Genomic DNA, 6,103 nt, shown 5'->3' with positions numbered 1-6,103 from the left:
TCAACATGGATGACAAAGTGGTTAGGGCCAGTCAGTGTGCATCCATCAGGTATAAATAATGTTTGATCAGCTTGATAACCTTCTGTGATGAAATGACCATATATGAAAACAGAGAGAAAGCATAAAGTCATTCTATGTATATGGATGTATCAAAACTTTAATATGGCCTTTGACACTCTCTCCCATAACTTTCTCATTTGGAAGTTGAGGAGTTAGAGACTGGATGGATACAGTGTTGGAGGTGCTGAAAAGTGTGTGAAGCTATTGGGCTCAGAAGACAACAATCTTAACATCCACTTTGTGGCTGGTCAGGAGCACCCCCTCCTCCTTATTACAGCAGCTGATGCCTGCGCTGAAGTTGTTCAGTATCTTCACCATTGGGATGAGGAGTCAAAGTGCATCCTCATCAATGTTGCGGACTTAATAAAGTAAGGGAACAGAATGACATGTCAATCAATAGAGCTTCAATTCACACTTTATTGAGAACTTGAGGACTAGATGAACAGAAACTATATTAAGTTCAAGACAGACAAACACAAGGTTTTTACACTGACCTGTAACTGTGGGCTGATGTTCTGTCCCAGCTTTTGCCTGCTCCTGTCCCCAGAGAGGTGCCTGATGGTCAGGCTGTTCCCGTGCCCCCTGGCTATGCTGCTTCTGCCTGGGGGTGGGACAGTCCCAGACTGCCAGACTCTGTCCTGCCATCACTGCAGATCCCTACAGTCCCCAGCACACGGGGAGTCCCTGGCCTATGTTGCACCCTGGCTGTTTTGCACCGAAGATGGGGTAAGCCCACACGTCAGTCCAGGAGTGCAAACCATGCTGGAAAACAGCAGTGCTTGAGCTGCTACCACACAACCTGCCTACACACGACACTAGAACTGGCTTATCTACTACTGCTATATTTGTCACAGAACTTTCAATAATGTTCCTCCTGAATTTATGTATCAAATCTGAATGAAATGAATGAGAAAATCAGTGCTTTGGTGAAAAAAAGATCTCAGGAAAATTATCCAGGAGGCTACTATGGAAAGTTAAGTCATTATTATTACCTTGTCTATATTCACGCATAGTAACACCTATTCATCTTTTTCTTTAATCAGTCACGATTTGTCATAACTTGATGGTCATGGACACAATTTCCCTTGTTTTATAACGTCTCATACACCTTTTTTCTGCCCCAAAGTCTAATAGTGTTTTTGAGATGGTACACAGTCTTGGCTGTCTACGTCTTAATCTATTCTTTAATATATTATTAGGGTCTCTGTAAGGTTATAGCAGGCTCTAAAATTCACAACTCTCTTATTGTTCAGCTATATTTATATATATATATATTTTTATAAATATATATACATAAAGATCTGCTGAAATCACCATGCTGGTGAGCAAAATGAAATCATCTTCTACCGAACAGATCTGCGTGCCACAGGGAAGTCACTCAGTCACAGACAAAAGGTGATGGGCAGAAATTTCCTATGTGCTGCTTTTAAAAAAGAGCACTTTTTATTTTTTTATTCACTGTGGAAAGCAATTGAGGAGAAGTCTCAGCCCAGCACCCAATGCAAGAGGACCAGTCTTGGCACCAGCTGCTTGTCTGCACGCTGCTGGCACAGCGAGGCGAGCGCAGATTAGGTTTGGTACATGAAGTGCAGCAGACTGAGCGTGGACATGGTGCTGACTGCAGGTCAGCGTCACCACAGTCAGGGTGGGCCACCTGGCAGCCCCTGGTGATGGGAACGCTGAGGGCAGACTACACTGGTAAATGGAAAGGAAGAGATTAATATTCTGCTTTTATTACTTTCAGAAGAAAATATTAGCCTACCTGCAAGAGGTGAAAGACTCTTGCTTTCTAACATGTATTGGTATTACAGGCTGTTAGAGGTTTCTTTCATGATTTGTGAGTAGCAGATGTTATTAAATGGAAACATTAGAAGCAAAGCTAGAAAATTCTTAAAATGCCCCTTTTCTCATTTCACTTTTATTTCAGTGACTGGTTCTTAAAAGCTAACCACAGCACATGCAGAGGCTTTACTGTTCCAGGACATGATGAGAGGAAAGTTATGTTGAAAGGATCGATTAAAGTATTCTGAAAGTCATTTACTTTCACAAAATTATGGGAGGATTTTCAATTTTGGCAACTGGCACAAAGAATTCTTTACTTTTATGTATTTCATCTCAGGAATAGCCCATCTCTGATTTTTCACATGCTTCTAATAGGTCTTTACATAGAAATAAGCAGGGAAGCAAGCTGTGGCTGTGAAACAAATACTTCTCAGTATTTGCAGAAGGGGTTGCCAGAGTCAGGACAATTTAAACTTTTATCATGCTTATTAAAGACTGCAGACTGGCCAGATTATTAATTGCCAGGTGCTACTCATCTCTAGTCTTGGTTTGACTGTTATCAAATCTGAGAGCAGGAGATACTCGCAGCTTACAAACCTAAAATAACTCAAAAGTGTTGGTAAAGATATACTTGCTCTGAAGGTACATAAAGTGCTCTTTGTCAATTTTACTCCACAGTGTGAACTGACATACTGCATGCAGTGCTTGACAGTCCTGTTAAAACTTACTTTAAAAGTAACTAAAAGACTAAGAATTTGGCTGTGTGTTATGTGGGCCACTTCAGCTTTCACAACATAAAAAAAGGAGGCTTCCAGAGGTGTCAGATCAGACCTCTTTATGACAGAGGCAAAGATGATAAAGCATAGCTCCCATTTTAATTTAATATTCCTTTACTCTCTTTACTGGTGACAGGCATGGAATGCTGAGGGCTGGAAGAACAAATAAGTTTGGATGAGAGCTGTGGAAATAAAGATGTTCATAGGGTGATCTCTGACCTGCCAGTCAATCCAATAGGAATGAGAAAAACTGTAAACAAGTCTGAATGATTTCATATTGCATGGACCAAGAAATTGCATGTTTTCTGTATTGCTTTTGAGGGAATTGTTGGAAACTGTTCCTTTATAATCAGTTTGAGTTTTGCCATTGTCTTTAATGTAAATAAGTTTATGTGCCTTGGATCTATTTTGACCTTTCCCAATAATGGCTAAATACAAGTTTTGTAATGAAATTTTAAAATCCTGATTTCCTTGACATCAAGGGAGAAATTTCACTAATCAGGGTAGGACCATGGTTTCACCCAGCTCTCTCTGATCTCTTGTTGATCTCTTCTCCCTCGTAACCTGTGACAGGACTCATGGGAATGGTTAGAAGTTGCAACAGAGGCAGTTCAGACTGGAAATTAGGAAGCATTTCTTTACTGAGAGGGTGCTCAAAAAATGGAACAGCCTTCCTAGAGAGGTGGTCAATGCCTCAAGCCTGTCAGTATTTAAGAGGTATTTGGACAATGCCCTTACTAACATGCTTTAACGTTGGGTCAGTCCTGAATTGGTCAGGGAGTTGTACTAGATGATAACTGTAAGTCACTTCCAACTGAAATAATCTATTCTATAATACAGGAAACATCCAAAAAGTTCCCTTGCATTACATCAACCTGGATTTTTCACTTTACCACCTTATGTTTTGTTACCAGTCTTCACTGACTCCTAGATACAGTGTTGAATGTGTCACAATGTGTAAATGCATGAGCTGGGATGTACATCATGGGTATGTGATTTATTATCAAGTGCAACTGCCATGTGCAACAACCTTACTCAAAACCACATGTCTCTGATAAATCATTTTATCCTATAATCAGTTGAGGCTCTCTTATACTGAAGATGAAAGGCAGCACAAATTCCTGATTTTGTTGTTGTTGTTTGAGCTGCATTATTTCAGGTAGCATGTATCAGATACTGCATGATATAGCCTGAAATGATATAATGCAACATTCCCAAATACGGGAAAAGCTGAATGTTATTTCAGCTGCCAGGTATATTTTTGGATAGTAAATTTTGTAGACAGTGTTTGTGCAAGAAAAAGTAGAGAACAGAAGACAGCTACTTATGGGCTGTGAAATTTCAGAAAGAGCAGCTGTGAATATTTCTGCTGTACCATGATCTGCAGCGCACACACACACATTTTGAAATACCTGTACTATTTACAGTTGCCAAAAATACAGTGGAATCAAAATAAAATAACTTCATGATCAAAATAAAATTAAGTCAAGGATATAAGGCAATATGAAAAGATCCCCATGTGAATAGCTATGGAAAGTAATGACAGAAGGAGGCGGGAAGTAACAGACCTCATCATCTGCAAGAACTGAAAGAGCGGGGAGTCAAAGTTGACATGATTATTTTGTGTGGTCAAAGAGGTTACCCTTGGATTGAGTTTGGGGAGTATCTAGTGGCTATCTGGATATGTTTCCTAAAGCAAGGTCTGTTAAACTGGTATATACTCCTGAGAAAAGAGGGAGATGCCCCTTAATACTCAGGTCATTTAAAACTAGATTGCAAACTACAGGGAACAATTTTAGACTGGCAGGGGAGAGTAACATGCGACCTAATACTCAACTTTCCATCTCTAGTTACTCTTGCTCTGTGATTTCACATTTCAGGGGACTCGAAACAAGATACCAGTCTTTCACACTGAGGGCACTGGAGATTTATGTGTGGCTTGTTTGCCATTACTCTGAGAGTAAGGCTTTATTTCGGTAGAGGTGTATTGACTCTGTAACCAGACGTGAATTCAGGTTAAAACACCACAAAAATCCTGTTAAAAGGTTGGCAAAGGGAAAAGATACATCACATACACACCTCAGGATCCTCTTTTAAAGTTTGAAGTACCGGATTGTGCTGGGGAATTCTGAGACTGATTATGTGTTATAGCCCTCTTCCTGTTTCCACTGAAGTCAAAGGCAAAACTCTCATTGATCCCGTGGGAACATATGCTATACTTTCCCACTCCATAGCTCTAATATTTTAATGGATTTAAACATTTTTGCTTTAAAAAAAATCACACTCATGTTGACAGTTTAGACACCAAATTTCTTGAAGCTTGATGTAATTTGAAATAAGCCAGATGTGAAAACCTCTACAAACAAGATTTATAAAGGAAACAAAATTTTAGCCTTAATGTTGACAACTCTTGTGATACCACTAATATCAATAAAGGGAAGAAAAGTTATTTTTTCCAGCTCTGTGGGGAGAAAACCATACAGCTACTCCCATCTGAAAAATAACTCCCACTAGGACTTCAAAAAATACTGGTCACAACCTCAGATACATGACGATTCATTATGCTTCTCATAGTTCTCTCTAAGCTAGTTTTATGCAAACCTGTGAGTTCACAGGTCACACTGTACATCATGGTTAGCATATTGGGGAGCTTTCAGAAGCAGAGGTACAGCTACAGAGTTATGTCATGATATATTATGTGACTCTAACTGTATGTAAGGAAAGCCATGTGAACGTTTCCATAAAGAAGTCTTGCAAAGACCTAAGCCATTTGTTTTCAAGTAACTCACCCAAAGCAAAGGTTTTCTTTCAAATTTCATTTCATGGAATTCCTGGGCCAACATAAACCTCTCTCTGGACAAATACAGCTCTTTCTTATGCTGAAGAAAGCCACCAAATGGCCCAAAGACCAAAGTCAGTCTTGACCTGTCACCCTTGGATGAGAGTCTTGTCCTGTGCTCCTCCTATTTAACAGGCCAAGTTAAAGTCTTTGTCAGTGGCTTTCAAATACTATTCTTTAGGCTTCTATGGTCATTTGAATTTTGTTTTCTGAAATACCTAATTGTTTTCACACATTTGACTATTGTTGAGAGTGAAATGCCAACCAAATTCAGGAATGACATGTCCCTTTGCACTTTTTCCCCAGTAAAAAGGAAAACCTACCCTGACAGAGTCACCTTCATTTTTGTGTTTTTTTCAGTTAAAGTCTCTGTAAGAAATCTAACAGAAGATGTTGTAAGAAGACACTAAACCAATCTTAATAAAGTCCAGTCCTTTCAGAGACTTTGAGCTCATGAGGAGGTGGGTAGGGGACTCTTAGCTTTCTGATCCCACCTCTCAGAAATGGTCTTTCTTTCCTCAGATTATTCTTTTATATTTTACTCCTCTTTTCCTCCTGCGATGTCAACATCCCCTGTTTCAAAAAATAGTTTTCTGTAATATTTGTGATAAAGGTAATTTTCCTTTGCAACATACCTCACTTAGGA

Source organism: Neopelma chrysocephalum, unplaced genomic scaffold (assembly GCF_003984885.1).
Source record: "Neopelma chrysocephalum unplaced genomic scaffold, ASM398488v2 Primary Assembly neopelma1_86, whole genome shotgun sequence".
Taxonomy (NCBI): domain Eukaryota; kingdom Metazoa; phylum Chordata; class Aves; order Passeriformes; family Pipridae; genus Neopelma; species Neopelma chrysocephalum.
Note: the sequence above shows the minus strand (reverse complement) of the source record.